Source organism: Sorex araneus, chromosome 2, assembly GCF_027595985.1.
Source record: "Sorex araneus isolate mSorAra2 chromosome 2, mSorAra2.pri, whole genome shotgun sequence".
In the NCBI taxonomy this organism is placed as follows: Eukaryota; Metazoa; Chordata; class Mammalia; order Eulipotyphla; family Soricidae; genus Sorex; species Sorex araneus.
In genome coordinates this window covers 278,402,917-278,423,982 of record NC_073303.1, presented here as the reverse complement: position 1 = coordinate 278,423,982, position 21,066 = coordinate 278,402,917, and positions in this window count along the sequence as shown.

The following is a 21,066-nucleotide window of genomic DNA, read 5'->3' as shown; positions in this document are numbered from 1 at the left end:
TCAAATGCTGCCTTTGCGTGTCCCCAGGCGTGTTCCTGAGGCCCCGTTCGTGCCTGTTGCATTGGTTGGTCCCTGACGTAGAGGAGTCCCTCCACTTCAGTGGCTCCCCCTCTCCTGACGCCCTCCCCGCAGTGTTCTGACCTTCTAGTGGCTTTACTTCCCACCGGCCCTTTAAACTGGGCCTCTGGCATGAGAGAAAGGGATGTGATGAATAGCCCAGCAGGACCACAGGAAGAATGACCACTCCTTGCAGTCCTTGAGGCAAGTCAGCCCAGGGCAGTTCAGCTTTTGTTTTGTTTTGAGTTCACACCTGGCAGTGCTTGGAGGCTGCTCCTGGCTCTGTGCTCAGGGGTTGCTCCTAGTGGTGCTTGGAGGACCCGGCAGGCCAGGGATCAAACCAAGGTTTCCTGTATGCAAGGCATGCACTCAGCCTGTTGTTGAACCTGAGTGAGTATCTTAGTCTTGTCTTTGGAGAACAACTGCCAGGGTCCAAGGAACACATGCCCCCACCCCCCTACCATGTGATCATAAAAATGTATACCTGAGCTCGTTGGATCTTGAGTCTCCTATGAAAGATTTTCAGACAAAAGCCAGAGGTTTAAGAGATTTAGTTTATTGTACGGTCTAAGTAGATTGATGCAGCCCCTCCGCTCGTGGGCATTTTACCCATGTATCATGTTGTTCATCCAGTCCTCCGTTACCCGGTCCAGATTATGCTGTCTGGTCCTGTCCCTTTGCCGTGTGCTCATGTCCAGTGTATAATGGCCCGGTCTTGTCACGATGCTGTTCTCTGTCCAGTGTTCAGACTCCTGGTCTGACATCTGCAGCTCGGCCCATCACCCGTGTCCCCTTGTGGGCGATCCTCTTCTGGGATCAGTCACTGGGCCTCTCTCGGGCCTTAGCCCAGTGGCTCCCTGTCCCCTTGGCTTTCCTTGGTCTTTGGCAATGACAAGGTGCCCGGGGTGAGCACCTCTGCTGACCTGCGTGGATGCAGGTGAAGGGGCACAGAGCGGGCTCCTGTCACCTCCCACCCCAGCCATCCCTCGGTCTCTCTTGACTGGAGACCTCTTCGGTGGGCAAGATTTGAAAAGACCAAGTGAATGAGCTCGTTAACCTTCAGGGCTCCGGAATGCTTTCCTTCCTGCTTCCTTTCTCTCCTCTGCCCCTGCTCCAGGATGCCTTCCTGCTGGTGGGGAAGAAGGAAAGAAGGACAAAAGAATAGAAACTAAAATAGCAAGAGCAATTATTATCAAGGGAATTCCAGTGTTGGAGTTTTTAAGTCTGACAAAAAAAAAATGTAGTGGAGAAAGTTGGGGGTGGGGGTGGGGGTAACTTCTGTGACGGGAGTAAGCGGGAGTGTTTAACTGCAGCTGTTTGCCAGGGAAACTCCGGACTCAGGATCTGCCCGAAAACAAAGGGATTTGGCAGCAGAGTCCTGGGAGGAAGCCGACCTACACGAACACGCCACCGTGTCGGGCCGTTTGTACTGACAGCGTTCTGGCCGGGGCTGTGCGTGATATTATCTTCGCTTGTCAGATAGAGCAAGTAAATATTTACATTTGTTTTGACAGGAATCTATTTTTCAGGATAAGCACAAGGGAAGGTCAATTGTGGCCTCAAAAATTGGGGCAGTTTAGTTAACCCATTGAATTATACATATATATAAAGTGTTTTACAAAACATTGAAAATCTATTTCCTTCTTGGCATTTTCCCACAAAAGTAGCAATAATGTTAAGCCTTCATGAACCCCGAGGTCCTGATTTTTTTTTTTTTTTTTTGCCACACCAGCTGTGCTCAGGGTAACTCCTGGCTCTGCACTCAGGAATCTCTCCTAAGGGGCTCAGGGGACCAAATGGGATACCGGAGATTGAACCCAGGTCGGCTGCATGCAAGGCAAGCACTCTACCCATTACTATTTCTCCAGTCCTGAGTTTGGTTCCTTAGCAATTTTTCTTCTCAAAAGAATCAAGATAACAGGAAAGGAAATGCTCCAAGCAAGAAGCATCTGGTTCCAACTCTGGCCCTGGTAGCTCCCAGCCCTGGGGCCCAGAGTGAAGGGGAAGAGAGTGAAGGGGTGGGGGTGGGGAAGAGAGAGAGAGAGTGAGAGAGAGAGAGAGAGACAGACAGACAGACACACAGACACACAGATAGAAACAAACAGACGAACAGAGGCAGAGATCTTAGTTAAGGCTGGTTGCATGACTGAGGGGGAGACGATGCTAGAAACTCACACTTTGTGAGGCCCAAAGCAAAGCTTTTTGGAGTCATCCAAAAGTGCACAAGAATCTTCCTATGAAGGTTCCCACTGGCCAAATTTGGGTAAATAGGAGCCGACATCAATGGTCGGGGATAAAATTGACAAGTCACTGAGACCATACTGAAACCTCCCCCCGCCCCTCAAAAAAACCCCCAAGTGAGTACAAGACATCCTCAAAGAGAAACGGAGTATGTGTCCACTGAGCTTGATTCTGGGGAGCGCCGGGGCTCAGCGGCACTTTGCTTCAAGTGTGAGTGTTCGTAGAGGTGCCTCTCAGCACATCAGCGGGACACTTCCTGACCCATAGCCATCACCATCCCCTGCAGGGGCGCCTCTCTGCTGCCCGCTGCTCCTCTGGGGCATTTCCTGGTCCTGCCGCGGGGTTCCAGCCAGATCCTTTAAGCTTATTTCACACAAGGACTGTAGACACAGCCTCTTTCTTTTTAAAATTATGATTCAAGAAATTTTAACAGTCACCATACTACTATGTATGCATTCCGATAACTAAATTTTTAAAACGGATGACAATCGAAAGCCAACTGCATTTCTGCTTGAAAATGCAGAAAAGCAAACAGAGAGCACAAAAAATTGCATTCTTCATTATTAGTAATGAGGTAGCTTGAGCCGCGCAAATATTTAAATTTATTTATTTATTTTTTATCTCGAATCACCATGAAACAGTTACAAAGTTGTTCATGATTGGGTTTCAGTCATACAATGTTCCAACACCCTTCCCTTCCCTACCACGGATGTTTCCAGTTTCCTCCCTTGCACCAGCCTGCATTTATGGCAGTCTCTGTCTGTCTGTCTGCCTGCCTGTCTGTCTGTCTGTCTATCTCTCTGTCTCTCTCCTCTTTAAGCACTATGGTTTGCAATGCTTCTACTCAAAGGGCATCACGCATGTACTTGACCTCGTTTCAGCACTCAGTTCTCCCTGACCCATTTCCAACTGTCATCGCCCTAGACGCAGCCTCTCATCCCATCTCTTAAAAATCAAAGGTTCCCCACCTGACCTGCAGGATAATTCTGTGTTTCATCCCTGGCCTCGCTGGCTGTGGGTGTAGACCCCGGGTTTGCTCTGAGTCTGGCCTGACTCCCCGCGTTTCAGCGCCCGGGGCCGCCCCTGGAGCGCCCCACGCCGGGAGAAGCCTTCGTTACTCCGCGGGCGTCTGGCGCCACCTTGTGTTCAGTGCTGGAAACGCGCCTTCTGCTCCTGTCGGGCTTCCTGGGTGGAAAGAAAAAACTCAGGTTAAATTTCCTAGAAGGAGAACCCAGCTACTGAGCGGGGAGTCGGCCCCTCACACCACCGCTGCCTCTAGGGAATTTTAGAATCCCCTCGCTGTGCTGTCTGTGTCCCTCTGGGCTGCCTTTCTCTCCCTGCTGGGCCCTCGCTCTCCTCCTATCTTTTCCCCCAGCAGGCTCTTGCGGGGGGTCTATTTTTGTGCCCTATTCCCAGCCCACTCGGGCTAGTCTGACTTCTGGGGAAGTGTCCCTTAGACCGGCAACACGGAAGGGGGCATCTTAAAACCGGAGGGCAGTCGGTGAAATTTGGAACGGCCACTCAACAGTTCACTCCTGGAATCCTCAGGTCCCCAAGTCCCTAATAGATGAACTTAGAACAACCAGTCCCCCCTACCCCCATCCCCTCCACCCCTGCGCCCTAAAAGCCAAAGGTCAAAACGCAAACCCAGGGGCCGTTGGAGGAGGCTCATGGCCCTTTTCCTGTAGAAGCCCCTTGGTTCTTCTAAAAACTCAACTTCACGGTCTGCTGGAGGATGCGTGTATAACCGCCCCCCCCCCCCCCGCGACCACCACCACCACCATCCCCGGAGCACTGATCTGGGGCTGGTCCTCACAGCCTACCCCTTGATTCTGCTTCGTGTAAATGAGCATTTGTGGAACTGACCAATAGGGTTGTGTATGTAAATGAGGGACCAGTGGCTCCTCCCTCCTCATTTCTTTGGAATGAGGAAAGTCCTATAATTGTACACACATGAGTGATGCCTTTCATAAATGGGTTTATATATGGGTTTATTAGAACCAATATAATCTGGACATTTTATGAGCCTGTAAAAATATTCCCACTTGGATTTTATGAGTATTACTTAAAGGTGACATGGTTTAAATTTTTGGTCATTAAGATTGTGATGTAACCTGATCTGATGATGCATTTTAAATTGAGCACTGCACTGTAGCACTGTCTTTCCGTTGTTCATAGATTTGCTTGAGTGGGAACCAGTAACATCTCCATTGTGAGGCTTGTTGTTACTTTTTTGGCATATCAAATATGCCACGGGTAGCTTGCCAGGCCCTGCTGTGTGGGTGGGATACTCTTGGTAGCTTGCCGGGCTCTCGGAGAGGGACGAAGCAATCCAACCCTAGTCGGGCACATGCAAGGCAAACGTCCTATCCGCTATGCTATCGCTCCACTCCATTTTAAATTTAAACTATTAAATTAAACAGTTGTATTTTTATGATTTTTTAAAAATTTGGCGATGGGAAATTCAATCTTTGCACACAATTAAAATAATTGGTAACTGTGTTTACCAAAGATCCCTGAACATTCGGAGATCAATAATTCATTGATCTGTATTTAAAATAGGAGCACTTATTGCGGAGTCCAGCAGGAAGGGCACTTGCACCTGGCTGACCCTGATTCCATCCCTGGCACCACATACAGTCCTAAGTCTTTTCAGGAGTGATCATGAGCGCAGAGCCAGGAGTGGGCTCTGAGGACCACTGGATGTAGCCCCCAAACAAACTGAAAAAGCACACTGATCATATGTATGAAGGACAGTTTGGATTTTGATCTCTATGTTAAAGAGATTTCAGGCAAATCTTAAAACACAGCATTTACAAACACTGCTCTTGGATAATCATAAAGAATTTAATCACTCTTTTTTTTTTTTTTTGCTTTGTGGGTCACACCTGGCGATGCACAGGGGTTATTCCTGGCTCTGCACTCAGGAATTACTCCTGGCAGTGCTCAGGGGACCATATGGGATGCTGGGAATCGAACCCGGGTTGGCTGTGTGCAAGGCAAACGCCCTACCCGCTGTGTTATTTCTCCAGCCCCAGAATTTGATCACTCTTGTAAGAAAATTAAAAGCTTTAGACTAGTCCTGGGCTTTAGACATTAATATTTGAGCTCCTTATTTTTATTCTTCCCTGAACACCTTGATGTAACAATACACAACATGATATAAATAATAGAAATACTATGTTGGTAAAGTTATGTTAAAGATTATAAAAGAAAGGAGAGAAGAGTAAGATAGGAGGCAGAGCAAAGCCAGACCAGGAGGAGGAGGAGGAGGAGGAGGAGGAGGAGGAGGAGGAGGAGGAAACTGGAGGAAAATGGTTGAACCAAAATTCTGTACCCGGGACTGGAGTGATAGCACAGAGGGTAGGGTGTTTGCCTTGCATGTGGTTGACCTGGGTTCAACTCCCAGCATCCCACATCCCTGAGTACCTCCAGGAGTAATTCCTGAGTGCAAAGCCAGGAATAACCCCTGTGTATCACTGGGTGTGGCCCCAAAAGCAAACAAAACAAAACCAAACAAAACCAAAACATAAAATTCTATATCCATAAGTATTCTGAACCCAACCTAATGAGAAATTATAAGTGTGTAGAGATTTTTATTTGCAAAACCTCAGTGAAATGCAATCTAAGACCAAAAAAAAAGTATCAGAAAAGTAAACTTTATTAGGTGATTAGATAATCAGTTTTAATAATGTAAAATTATTTTAATAATATTGTCAGACAAAGTAAACACATGCATTAATTTCGTTAAGAATTTAGATTGGAGGGGTTGGGTCATATATGATGGTACTCAGGGCTTACTCCTGACTCTGTGCTCAGAGTACCATATTCAATGCCAGGTATCAAACTGGTGTTAAGGCAAGCTCTTGAACCCCTCTACTATTTTCTGCTCCCACTTTTTTAAGCATAAAAGGGTCTACATTGTAGAATCAAGAATCTGAGTGGAAAAACTGTACTGTTAGAGCTGGACTGGAAAAATAAATATTAAAGCATGCTTTTAAATGAAAAATACTTATGAAATAAAATTACATACTTTGATTCTATGTCTATTGAACGGCCTGGGAACGTGCCACTTCCTAATGCAGCCTGGTTCCCACGTGCTCTTATGCTCCGTTTCCACTGAAGGCACCAAAGGGAAAATGGAGATGCGTCCACTAAGCTGAAAGCCCAAGTGAACTTGAACAACTGAACAATAATGCCATAATGTAGGGAAGGTAAAATAGATTAGCAAGATCAAAATGACACAAAATTCAATCTGAAATGGGCTTCTGCTGGCAAAAGTTGAGACAACTTGGGTAGGTCAGTTGGCATCCAATAAATCTGACAAGTCATGAGCCCCAAATTGTCCACTGAAGAATTTAAGTCTTCATCAAGTAGTCTAAAAGGTGAAGGGAGGTCATGTGTAGGGGTGCAGGGGATTGAATCTGGGTCAGTTGCGTGCAAGGCAAACGCCCTACCGAATGTCCTGTCACTCCAGCCCCTGGGGTCACTTCTGGATAGAATGCCCTATAGTCATGTTAACTTAGAGTTTCTGTTTAATTAAAACTGCTTATTTGAAGCCAGGTATGTAGCTCAGTGGAAAAATACTTGCCTTACATGTGCAAGGCACTGGGTTTGATCTCTGACAGTTAAAAACCAAAATCAGAACAAAGCAAAGCAAAACCCAATCCAAAACCTCCTGACTGTTGTCTGAAAGCAATAAGAAACTCTTAAGAAAGAGCAAACTTCTTGCCTTGCATGCAGCCAACCTGAGCTCAATCCCAGGCACCACATATTGTCCCTGAGCCTGCAAGGGACACAGAGCACAGAGCCAGGAGTGAGTCCTGGGCACTGCTGGGTGTAACACCCCCAACCAAAACCAACAAATGAAAAAAGCTTTTTTGATCTTCAATAGATGAGCTTTACTAATTCAGGGAATCAGATGTCTCTCTTTCTCTGTCTCTGTCCATCTCTCTGTCTCTGTGTCTGTCTGTGTCTGTCTGTCTGTCTGTCTGTCTGTCTGTCTCTCTCTCTCTCTCTCTCTCTCTCTCTCTCACACACACACACACACACACACGCACACACACACACACACACACACACTGTTGTTCTTCCATGTGCCTAACATGTCCTCTGCCACTGACCTTCACCTCTCTTTTTTCTTGGTCTGGTTTGGGGCTTTCCAGATAGTGCTGTCAGGAGAGCATCCTGTTACTCAGCCTTCCAGGGGCTTTTGGTTCTCAGCCCTATAGTGTGGAGCTGTGCAGGTCCAGCAGTGCTAGGGTTTCCCAGGGTCACGCTCAATGGAGCTCTGGGAGCCATGCAGTGTTGGGAATCAACCTTGGGTCCCTACACTTGTGCCCCTAACCATTGAGCAATCTTTCTGGCCCCTCCATATCTCATACTTTCTCCTTCACCTGCCATCCCTGGGGATCCATCTGAGATTGGAGTTCCAGAAGGGAAAGGGGACTCAGGAAAGGTCCAACTACAACGGTTGAAAGTTGATTTGGGGGTTCCTGGTACTGGCACAGAGGCAAAGATGATTTTTTTCTTTTAATTTAGCCACTGTGAAATACAAAGTTATTCATGACTGGGGTTCAAGCATACAATATTCAACACTGATCCCTTCACCAGTGTCCATTTCCCTCCACCAGTGCTCCCCACCACCCCAACCCCAATGGCCTCCCCTGCACCTGTCTGAAGCTCATCCTCTCATGAGCACTTTTGTGAGATCTTTGTAAGTGTTCACGCTGATGTGCTCAGACTGCAGTGATGCAGGCAGGGAACTTGACATTTTTAGTTTATGATGATCGATTTTAATCAACATGCCTAGACCCAGGGGTATCCAGATGTTTGGATAAACGTTTTCCAAATGTATTTGGATAAACATGATCAAATCCAGGCATTTCTGGATGAGATTAGTTTTTTATTTGCTTGATCGGATAAAACAGACATTCCTTTCCATCGTGGGTGGGCTTCATCTAATCTGATGAAAGCCTGCATAGCATGGAAAGGCTAAGAAAAAACTCTCCCTCTGCCTGGTAGTCTTTGAGCTGGCAGGTAGTTCAGGCTTCTGCTTTCACACTTGGAATCCAACTTGCACAGTTGATTCTCTGGTTCTTAGGTCTTCAGACTCACAATATAGAGTTCAAAACTTTTTAGTCTCCATAATCACATGAGCCAATTCCTTGCAAAAAACAAAAAACAAACCAAAAACTCCCACCCTTCATCCTTCTACTCCTATCTCTGATTTTTGTCTTTTTTATTTTTTTGCCATACTCGGTGCTCAGGGGTTACTCTTGGCTCTGCACTCAGGAATCACTCCTGGCAGTGCTTAAGGGACCATATGGGATGCCGGTATAGAACCCAGGTCAGCCATGGGCAAGGCAAACACCCTCCCCACTGTACTATCACTCCAGCTCCTCTCTATTCTCCAGGGAAATAGAACCAATAAAATATATAAGCACATCTATATTTATATATAGTATATAGTATAGATTTTGGTATTGGGAGTTAATCTTGAGGGATGGAATGGTAAGGATGGCCTTTCTGGGATTTTTTTGGTGGATGAGCTTCTGAATTGGTTCTGGGGCTTAATCTAATTAGACTTAAAGATGCCAAAGATAATTTCCTGGAGGAAAGAGGGCACTAATAATCTGTGGCATGATCTGACAATAGAGATAAGTAAAATACATCCTTTAGGTCCTCCTAATAAAGCTTTTTTAAGAAGCAAGAGCCAGGGCTGGAGCTATAGCACAGTGGGTAGGGCATTTGCCTTGCAGGCGGTCGACCCGGGTTCAATCCCCAGCATCCCATATGGTCCTCTGAGCACCGCTATGAGTAATTCCTGAGTACAGAGCCAGGAGTAACCCCTGAGCATCGAGCATCGCCAGGTGTGATCCAAAAAGAAAAAAAAAAAAAAGAGAAGCAAGAGGTTGGCTGACTGTGTATATGTTGCTTTTGAACTTTTCTTTTCTAACAAATCTGCATTTTATTTTCTTTTTATTTTTTTGAGTTACACCCGGCAAAGCTCAGGGGTTACTCCTGGCTCTGCACTCAAAAATTATGCCTGGAAGTGCTCAGGGGACCATATGGGATACTGGGGATCGAACCTGGGTTGGTCACATGTAAGACAGATGCACTACCTGCTGAATTATCACTCCAGTCCCCAGATGTATATTTCTAACAAATATACTACAAGATTAGCTGGTTGCTTCTGATGCTACAGGACAAAGTGGGGAGAAAAAGAGCTGAGAGATTGAAATATCCTTCCTAAAGTCTTCATAAATATCCTAAGAGCTTCTGTGTGTGTCTTGTAAGGAGGCTTATCTCCTGGTTTCAGGGCTAAGGTGGCTGAAAATCAGATGCAGCATCTCACCCTACAACTGGTGGCATGACAGCTGTATCCTCACTCTTGCATGAGTGGGGATGGGAATGAGGGCCTTGACTGGAAGGGAATGGAATCCTATGAAATGAGTGGGTGAAAGGGAGAAGACCCGGATGAAGCTGGGTCTCCAAGCCTCTGAACTCTGACGAGTTCCTTTGTGGAGTGGGGAAGGGCTCTCCGCCACCAGCAGAAGCTCTCACTCTTGAATTCTCGCAATCTTTGCTGAGGGACTATGCTCCGTTGTTGGAGGAATCAGTCAAGGCCTCACCGAGGCATTTGCTGAGTAGATTCTGTTGAATTTCAGGTTTAGTCAAAGTGATGTCCAGTCACTTTGAACTGCCTGCCAGGAAGGCACTGTCATGGTGTCTGGAAGGGAAGATGGTATTTCTACTCCACAGTGGAGGTGAGAAAGATGGGGGTCTCAATAGAGGTTAACACACTGTCAAGGGAAAACAAAACACCCAACCCACTGCCAATGGCCCAGGCCCATCAGGGAGGACCTGAGATTATCCACGATCTACTGAGGAGCTTGTTGCAGACAAGGGGACTTAGGATGGGCAGTGGAGGAAGCTAGTTCTAAATACCACCTATGATCATGTGGCTAGTTATAGAGGACCTTATTATTATTATTATTGTTATTATTATTTTACTACACACATAGCACAGCGGGTAGGGCGTTTGCCTTGCATGCGGCCAACCTGGGTTTGATTCCTCTGGCCCTCTCAGAGAGCCTGGCAAGATATCGAGAGTATCTCGCTTGCATGGCAGAGATACCATGCAAGCTACCTTTGGCTATTTGATATGCCAAAAACAGTAACAACAAGTCTCACAATGGAGACGTTACTGGTGCCCGCTCAAGCAAATTGATAAGCAACGGGATGACAGTGACAGTGATACCATGCACAGAGGTGGTCAGGACTTACTCTTAGCTCCGTGCTCAGGAATCACTCTTGGCACTACTCAGAGGGCCATATGTAGTACCTGCAATCGAACTGGGATTGACTGCAAAGCAAATGTCCTAACAGATAATCTCTCTGGTCCAGAAACGAGGACTTTGATTTATCCTTAGTGTTGTGAATATATTTATATGAGAGTATAAAGCAAATATATATATATATATATTTTTTTTTTCTATCTGTCCCTCATTCCCTTATCATGTAACAATGAAGTACTGACCTTATGGCATAGTGTTGCAGGAAATCAAGAAGTCTATAAACTTCATTCAGTGACCTCACTTCTGCTAAGGGAACAAGACTAGGTTGTATATAGGACAGCTGCATACATTAGTGGGAACTGAAAAATCTGGAGATTAAGTATGTTCTAAGGAGCTGCTTGTAGATGCCAGCTTGCATGGAGTGGAGTTGTGAGGTCCCGTGTGTCAACCACTGGCGGGCCCAATACTTCAGTGTGATTCTGCCCGTGTCTGTGAGGGCACTTCTGAAAGGGATTAACTTGAACTGGTAGCCTCAATAACAAAGACCGCCCTCTCCAATGTAGATGCATCCAGCCCTCTCTAGGTCTGCACAGAGTAAAAAGGTCATGAAAGTATTCTCTCCTGCCTGTCTTCAGCCTCACATTGGAGCTAATTTCTTAGCTATTATGTATCAATCATCTACTTGTTAGCTCACCAGTTTACCTACCATATGTCTACTTTTCATCTTCCTATTGGCTAGATATCTATCATCTGTTGCCTGTGATTTATCATCTATCCTTCCATCCATTTATCCACTCATCCATCCATCCATCCATCCATCCATCCATCCATCCATCCATCCATCCATCCATCCATCCCATATCTATCATCTTCGTTCTGTTTCTCTGGGGGACCTAATAGTCGGCTGTGTGAGGTTTCCTGCTTTCCCTCTGGTTTCCCAGGCACCACAGTGAAAAGTCCTTTGGGCTTTTCCCACCGAACCGTACCCCTCCCTCTTTGTTCTGCAATAGCAGGGAATACATTTGCTGTCCCAGGTTGACCAGGATTCCATGTTCTGCCACGAGGAGGAGGGGCAACTCCAAACACAGTCACGTTAATCCTGTAGTAGTCGATTACCATGAAATTGCTCTGCATGCCTCCTTAAGCTGTTTTGTTCATTTTGACACCCCAAATACGTTGACCATATCCACATCTGCACACCTGTGTGAGTGCAGGTTGGACAGATGCCTGATATGCACTGGAAAGCGGCACTTGGAATTCTGTCGTCACTCCGTTTTCCTTTCTCTTATAATCTGGCTTTATCCTGAGATGGGATAAAACGGGTATGTCTTCAACTTGTCCCTCTCTTTGCGGAGAAAAGACATTGGGATACCAACTGCAGGTTCGCCATCTCCCAGGAGGGGCTGAGCCGGGTCAGGTGTTTCGGCGAGGTCCTTTGCAGGGTGTCTGTCCGCAAGTGTCCGGGTCAGCGCTGGCCGCCGTTCCCGGCGACGCCGCTAGGTGTCCACGGCGGCCTTGGCTGGCGCGTCCCGGCTCGTCCCGCAGAATAACAAATGCGCGTGGCGCGGGGCACTTTCTCCCGGGACCCCGGGGAGCGCTGGCGTTTGCATACGAAGCCCAGGAAGTGAGGGGCTTCTGATAATGATATTCGGCGCCTCCCCGTCCCCCCACCCCGAGTTGCTCACAGGCAGAGCTGAGGCTCTCCCAGCGTTGATATATGAGATTATTACGGAGAGGCAAAGGCAGCGCGGGCGGGCGGCGGTGGACGGCTGCTGAGCGCGCAATTCCTGTGCGGTTTGGGACCCGCAGATGCTGACCTCACCTGCGCCGGAGCAGGGTGTGTGTGTGTGTGTGTGTGTGTCTGTCTGTCTGTGTGTGTCTGTGTGTGTCTGTGTACTTTCCACACCCATCTTCCAGGGTCAGGGACCAGGGCAGACCATGCACACTTTTTTTGTTTTGTTTTGTTTTGGGTCTTTTGGGCCACACCAGGTGATACTCAGGGGTTACTCCTGGCCCTGTGCTCGGGAATTACTCTGGGCGGTGCTCTGGGGACCATAAAGGGATGCCGGGGATTCTGCAAGGCAAATGCCCTCCCCACTGTACCATGGCTCAGGCCCCAAGACCGTGCACCCTTTGGCACCCCGCTCCCCTTCCTGGCTGCAAAGGGAGCCTCACTGAGTCCTGGGGAGGAGGGGCACACCCCTAAGAAGTTAGTGCCTTAGGGGGATAGCCTGGGGGCTGTCACGTGGGCTCCAGAGTTACTATCGTATGTAAGTGGAGGGGTCATTCAACCCAGGACACTGTGAAAGGGACAAAGGGACCGGGCAGGAGTCGCTGGAGTGAGAGCTGGCTCTTTGGAGCATATGGTGCCTACGGAGTGGGCCTGAGGCCAGCGGGCAGCGCTGGGGGCTGTTTCCCAGGAGCTGCCCATCAGATAGTCTTTCTTCTCCCCGCCTCTGCTTAGGTTGGATTTAGCCTCACTTTTGGTTGGTTTGTTTTTGGGCCATACCTAGCGATGCTCAGGTGTTGCTCCTGGCTCTGCACTCAAGAATCCTCCTGGAGGTGCTTGGGGACCATACGGGATGCTGGGAATTGAACCCAGGTCAGCCGCATGCAAAGTAAATGCATGCCTCTACCCACAGTACTATCACTCCTCTGTCACGCCGGCCCCGAAAGCCAGACTTTACAGCTGAGTCACATTCCTGGTCCTGAATTGAATTAAGAAAGAACTTTTTGTCTTGGTCATTGGGCCACAGCCAGCGGTGCTGAGTTTACTCCTGGCTCTGCCGTGCTGGAGATTGTACTCAGTCGGCCTGGTGCAAGGCAAGCCCCCGGGCCGCTGTACTGCTACTCTGATCTGGAAAAAAGTGATCTGTTAAGCTCTTTTCTTTTATCTTGTTTTTTTGGGCCACGTCCAGATGTGCTCCTGGCCTGGTGATGCTCAGGGTTCCGGGATGGAACCTGGGTAGGCTGTGTGCGAGGCAAACACCTTCCCTGCAACAGAATCTCTGCATGAGGCCTGCGGACTCTCACTATGGGCAAGGGTCTCTCTTTAGCCTCTCTGTCCTCATTCCCACATGCTCTGGGACCCCAAGGCAGGCACCCTGGGGCATCACTCTGTGGTATCTGCCTGGTCCAGCCGCATGGAGGCCTGTGCACTGCAGTGGGGAGTTGGGGATCTCTGTGCCACCAACATAATTTACTCGGGCTCTTCTCGCCTGCTCCAGTGCTCTTCCGAGAGCCAGTCTGAGCCAGGGCCTCCTGTTTCTCCACTCCCAAGCTGCCGACCTTTCTTTGTTGGAGGCAGAGAGTCCCCTGCTCAGATCCCCTGCGCCCTGGTAGGTTTTTCAGTCTCAAGTCTGAGTCTGAGACCCTTTATTCCCAGTGCACCAACACCCTGTCCCCCCAAAGACTGCTCACCATCCTGTGCTCCATGGCCCTTGTGGGGGCTTTTTAATTGAATTATCATGAGATGCACAGTACAAAGTTGTCCATGATTGAGTTTCAGTGATACAGTGTTCTAACACCTGTCCCTTCCCCAGTGTAAGTTTCCCGCCACCAGTGTCCTCAGCTTCCCTCTTTGTCCTCCGAACACCAGCCTGCTTCTATGGCAGACAGTTCCTCCCCGGCCCCTCTTTGCCTTTTCAGGCACTGTATGTAGTTCGCAGTACTGTTACTGCGGGGTTATCACACACATCACTTTACCTGCTTTCAGCACTCAGTTCTTGTCCGGTGATCATTTCCGACTACCATGACGGTACCTTCTCTGTCCTAATTGCCTTCCCCTGACCTCTTGTGCCAAGCTTCCTACCACGAGCTGGTCCTTCCTGTCCCCCTTTGGGTGTTATTTTTACACTACATCCTCTTATTCAGCAGCACACAGTCTTGCTGACCGAGGGAGGCGTTGGCTACTTTCTACCCCCCTAGCCCTTCTGCCCGCGCTGAAGGCTCGGTTGGCAGCCTCCAAGGGCCTCATGGTGGCCCACTGTCTCTAGTGGACTCGTCAGTGCAGTTTGATCCCTGTTGGGACTCACTTGGCGCCTCACTCCTTTTGCTGCCAACAGCTGCTCATCTTCGTGTCTGCAGCGGCTCAAAAGTGTCCGTAAATGGGGCTGGAGTGATAGCACAGCGGGGAGGGCATTTGCCTTGCACACGGCCGACCCGGGTCCGATTCCCAGCATCCCATATGGTCCCCTGAGCACCACCAGGAGTAATTCCTGAGTGCATGAGCCAGGAGTAACCCCTGTGCATCGCCGGGTGTGACCCAAAAAGAAAAAAAAAAGTATTCGTAAATACACCCCGTCTTCCCTTGCTGGCTCCAGGCTCAGGCTTGTGGCAGTTAGGAGTGAATGAGGTCCTCTGGACTCTGCAGAGTGACAGGCCACAAGCAGGACAGGGCAGTTGCGTGGGCTCCCTCACCTCCAGCCTCTCTTCTTGAACTGCGCTTTCAGCTTGGGGCCCCAATGTTGGGAGCCCTGCCCTGCCCTGCCCGGTGCTGGCTGCTTTAGTCGACAAGGGGAGGCACATTTGTAACATGTGGGGTAGGAGACGCTTCCCTGGCAGTACAGTGGGGACGGAGCTTTTCTTGCATGTGGCTGACTCTGGTTTGACCCCAGAGCACAGGGCCAAGAGTAAGCCCTGAGCACTGGGCAGTGCCCCCTCTGCATCCCCTGTAAAAGAAAAAAACAAAGTGTTCCTCTGGGTTCTGGGACAAGGCACAATATGCCTCCAGGCTCTGTCGGCTGGGTAGGGAGGAGGGGGTGTGCGGGGGTGTATGTGTGTGTGGGGTGCTTTATCCACGGGAGTCCTGATTGGTTTAACCTCCTTTTGCACAGGGTCAGGTAGGAGGCAACTCAGACAAATAGTTCGGCCAGTCAGGTTGTGGACCAACATGGAGGAGAGGGGTGCTGGGAAGTGTTGAGGTACCAGGCAGGAAAGAATTCCAGGGGTCCTGGCAAGCCTTGGAAGATGCCAAGATTCTTTCCTACTGCTCTGTCCTACGCAGCACTTGTAAACTGAGTCCACTTCAAGTAGAAAGTGGGTCATTAGGGCAAAGTGAATGAGGTCAGGGATGGTGAGCAGACCCCAGGAAGGGAGGAGCAGAGTGTCCCCTCTGCCTTGGCGCCCCCTCCCTGTGCATGTGCTGGGAAATCAGACCAGTGGGTGCAGCCACCTCTGGGCAGGTGATGGACAGACCTGGACCTACCTTGACTGGGGGTCCCTCCCTTTTGGAGGTCTGATGCTCCACCTGTGTGCATAGACTTTCCTTCTCCCTCTCCTGACCCGTGATCTTTGTCCACTCAGAACCAACTCACTGACCAGTATGACAATAATAGAAATGATCAGTTTGGACCAGAACTGAGTGCTGAAAGTAGGTGAAGGGAGGCTGGAGCGATAGCACAGTGGGTAGGGCAATTGCCTTATGTATGGCCAACTCAGGTTCGATTCCCAGCATCCCATATGATTCCCCGAGCACTGCCAGGAGTAATTCCTGAGTGCAGAGCCGAGAGAGAGAGACAGAGAGAGAGAGAGGGAGGGAGAGAGAGAGGGGGAGGGGGGAGAGAGGGGGGAGAGGAGGAGAGGGAGGAAAAGTGCCTACTGAGGCAAAGCCAGGCAGAGGTGGGGGTTGAGAGGGAAACTGGGGGACATGGGTGGTGGGAAATGCACACTGGTGAAGGGATGAGTGTTGGAACATTGTATGACTGAAACCCATAATGAACAACCTTGTAACGGTGATTCAATAAAAAAATTTAAAAAAGAAAATTAAAAAAAAAAGAAAAGAAGAATCAACCTGCTCTGGAGTCTGGGCTTTTCTCAGGGGAGGGTGTTGGGGAGCGCTCAAGAGTGACCCCGGCGACACTCTGCTTTCCACCAGCCAGGAAGGAGGCCCGGACTGTGTCTCAGGACTAGGCAAAGTGGAGGGGCCAGTTTGTGCAGCTGGCACATGCAACGTCACAGTGCTGCTCCAGGTGGCTCACACGTGGGGCCACAGGTCTTGAGAGATGCTTCTCTCAACTTACCTGGTCTTTGTCAGCCCGAGGTCTCTGGGGCTGGCTGTCCAGGTGGTTCTGTCATGGGCCACCACGCAGATTTCTGCCTGCTCGGGTCCAGAAATAGGAGGTACCACATTGCCGACCTTCGGCTGTTTGAATGCTCCCAGCCTCTTCTCCCAGTTGAACTCTGAACCCTGCAGGCCGCTAAGAATCTTCAGAGGAGGGGCAGAGGCTCCCCCAGACGGCAAGGAGCGGGGCTCACCTCTGCAGCTGGCTTCCAGCGTCGCCGACGCCAGGACCACATGTTTCTCTCCCTGATGCTTGAGTCTCGCTCCTGAATATCTCGGAAGTGACCCAGGTTCACCCGAGGCTGTCACTGTCCATCATCCCTTTCTCAGCTCAGCTTGTTCTGGCCTGCCCCCTCTCTGGGCAAGGGGGTCCATGGCGGGTGGGGAAGGGGGAGGGACTCCATTCATTTAAACACTCCAAAGACTCGATAGAGGCAGGAGAGGCAGAATTGAACGAGTTCATCCAGCTCAGGCCTGATGCCTTCCTTGTATGGTCGAAGCACAGCGATCCATGGGAAAGTTCTTCCTGAAAAATTCAGTTTGACTAATGCAGGTTTGATGTTCCGGGGTTTATTCTTCGGGGCATAATATGTGGCATGGGTTGATTCTGTATCTTTTGTTTGTTTGTTTGTTTGTTTAAAAAAAATGACATCCTGTGGTGTCTTTTCATTTTAAATTTTTTATTCTTTTAAACACAAGTACAATGTACACCGATAAAAAAGATGTACGTCTCGTGTGACCGTGATAATAGCCATGGCGAAGGCAATTGGAGGCAGATTAACAACAGACTTATCTCTGGAGCCGCACCTTATGTAAGATGCATTTTCCTCTAGAGCCAAGCAGCAAAGAACCCACCTACAAGTAGATAAGTGGCCCTGTGCCCGAGCCCCTTGCCAGGCCCTGGGCTGGTGGAGGTGGGGGTGGGGTGTGTGTGTCTCATTTACATAATTGACACAACAAGAGTAGGATTTTCACTTAGCACAGCGGAAGCTAGTATGTAAATTGGTACTTGGTGCTCTGTAGTCTGACTTTTCTAGTGTCACCCTGGAACTCAAGATAATTTCTGTGATATCTTTCTTTCCCTTGGTGGGGTGGGGGAGATATGGCAATTTATGACAATAGAGCTGATGGAATTGGCAGCTTTGACCTCCATTCAGTAGGGTTGATTGCAGAGAATGAGAAAAGCAAACAGAAAAGGACTGTCCAAGCTTTAGGGTTGCCCGAGCAGCCCCAGTGAGCTCACCACTGACCATTCATTCAATACAGCGTCGCTTCCCCTCCGCGAGTCCCAGCACGAGAGGAACTGTTGTTTAAGTTACGGAGACTTTAAGGACAGTTAGTAAGCACATCAAAATTAAGAGCAGAGGATCGGAAATAGCATATGGCTAACTAGCAGGCACCCTTAAACTATAAAATCGTGACAATCTCCTACTCTATTCTTGTTTATTCTCTTCTTTCCTGGGTGCCCTATTATCTAAAAGACCTAAACTAGTTTATCCCGGGGACTCTCCTGACTTTGGGTTTTGTTGGGACAGTAATTTCCCACAAAAAGTGTATTTTGTGCCTGTGTCCATCTCATAAGCCTGGACAGACATTTGCATGGCAAGTGGTTTACTTGAGACGAAACACTCAAGATGTCTTATTACCCCCTTCCCCAACGGTAAAAGATATAATGCAAAATAATGGCTGGAAACGTGGTCAGAGTGGATGGACAAGCTCGAGTCCTTTCCTTCTGGAAAGGAAGTGTCTCGCTAGACTGTGGGGACCAAGTGGATCATGCAAGAACGTGGTGACTTTCATCCGTGTAACTCTTTGTGAGTCACAGGGGGGTGGCATGAGCAGTGAGGTAGCACGGCTGACCAGCAGCCTCTCCCGTCTCATCATGAACGCCTCCTTTTTGTTCCCTTTCTCTAACCCCACCCGGTGAACCTGGGACTATTGCTCATTCCCATGTGTGTCCCATGTGTGCCCTACGCGTGCCACCACACACTGAGTGCTCATGCTCCTTCCCCAGGTTGCTCCTGTATGTCCCCTGCTGCCCCACCCACTGCAGTCCCCACTCCCAGACTTCCCTAGAGGATCACACAAGACTTCCGGTTAAAGAGCCCATGAAATCGCCCTTCTGCGCATCCAGTGTCACAGGCTCCCTGTTTGCTTCTTGCCTTTATCCAGGCCTCATGACCACCTGAGGAAAGTCGTGGGGCCTGAGTCAACTTAGCTGGACATGCTGAGTCATCTCGACCTTCTCGTGCCTTCTTCTCTCTTGCTCCCCGTCTCATTACATTTCCACAGTGATGGCCACAAGTGTGGACTCCTTGTGGTTTGTTCCTTTTCTACCTCCCAATGGCTCCATGTGGGGGGGAGGTGTCTTTCCCTTCATCCCCCATATTTCAGTCTCTGCTATTCCTCACCCTCTGGCCTCCTGTCACTTTCCATTTCTGCATCTTTACGAGAAACCATCAGCATCATTGCCTCCATTTCTTTCCTACCAACACACTTCTAATCTCTTGATATTTCTACTTGTAAAAGTGATTTTCTTTGGAAGGACCTATGACGTTGAGCTGAATCTCAGTGGCTTTTCTCTCAGACTAATGGTAGGCTTTTCATTATAAGGTCCCTCATCTCTTTCTGTGGTAGACAGGACAATGACCATCCAAGGTCAGCCACACTCTAATCTCAGGAAAGTTTTTTTTTTTTTTTTTTCTTTTTGGGTCATACCCGATGATGCACAGGGGTTACTCCTGGCTCTGCACTCAGGAATTAACCCCCCTCCCCTCGGTGCTCAGGGGACCATATGGGATGCTGGGAATCGAACCTGGGTCGGCAGTGTGTAAGGCAAATGCCCTACTTGCTGTGCTATCACTCCAGCCCCAGGAAAGTTTAAATATGTTACTTATAAGGCAAAAGGAACTAACTGGAGCGATAGTACTAACTGGAGTGGATAGGGAATTTGTCTTGCATGTGTGGCCTACCTGGGGTTGCTCCCGTGCTTCCAAATATTTTTCTGAGCCCTGACATGAGTGATCACTGGGTGTCCAGCCAGGAGTAAACCATGCACACTGCTAGGTGTAGCCCTCAAACATACACAAAGTGAAGGGACTTTATAAATGTGATTAAGAAAAGAACCTCGAGGGGGAGGAAATTACTGTAGGTAATTTGGGGAGACTCCATAAAACCACAAAGATCTTTATCAGGAAACAAGGGAGATGGGAGAGTCAGATCCAGGCAGGGAGCCATGATGATGAAGCAGGAGGTCAGAGTAAAACAGGGCCACGAGCCAAGGAACACAGGCAGTGCCAGATGTCGGGAAAGGAAAGGAACGAATCCCTCACCCCCAGACCCTTCACTTCTCTGCCAGTACCTTAATCATAGCCTTATAAGACTCATTGCAGACGTTTGAGCTCTAGGACTGTCAGAATACCTCTACCTGCTTTAAATTACTAACTCTGTGGCAGTTGTGAATAGCAGCAGTAGGGAGAGAATGCATTTCTCCAAAGTTCTCTTCTAAACGAAGAAAGAGAACATCCAAAGAAGAGGAAACATTTCTTTAAAATTGAAGATCATTGGGGCTGAAGCAATAGTACAGTGGGTAGGGCGTTTGCCTTGCACGCGGCCGACCTGGGTTCAATTCCCAGCATCCCATATGGTCCTCTGAGCACTGCCAGGGGTGATTCCTGAGTGCAGAGCCAGGAGTAAACCCTCTGCATTGTCAGGTGTGACCCAATAAATAAATAAATAAATAAATAAATAAATAAATAAATAAATAAAATTGAAGATCATTAAGATTTAACCTTCTCTTGCTACAGATTTAGCATTTTACGGTGGATATTTTCAGGACTAGACTGAGGCCATTTAACCTACCCTGCACTCTCAGAAAATCTTCCTCTACAACACCTTTGGGTAATAGTTGGGGGCTTCTTGATCCCGTCCCTAGTCACGGCTCATTGGTGCAGAGGAGGATCTTGAGGATAGGCTCCGAAGAGGTGAATTGTTCTGATGAGACAATTGTTCCAATGAGACAATCTCTGGGCAAAGGAAGCGAAATCAAGGCCTGTCGAATTTCCTGTGAGTGCGAAGGATGTTGTGGCACTATAGGGCCAGTCAAATCCTGTGAGAGGGGATATGCCAAGGCGAGGTTGAACGGAAGTGACGAAAGAAGCCAAGGAGCCTCTGGAGGGGAGGAGGTGAGCATGGCTGCTCTTGGGACCAAATTGATTTGGCCTGGGAGTTTTGGGGGCTCCCCCAGGATAGCTTTGTGTTCTTAAAAATTTCCATTTTTATTTGTGATCACTTAAGTGGATTTTTGTTCCCTGACCCTAACGCCTCTTTGTTTTGTGCACAACCTGGTGTGTTTGTCTGTGCAAACCGGGTGCTAACCTCTTGTCTTTCCTTGCTTTCTATCTTGTT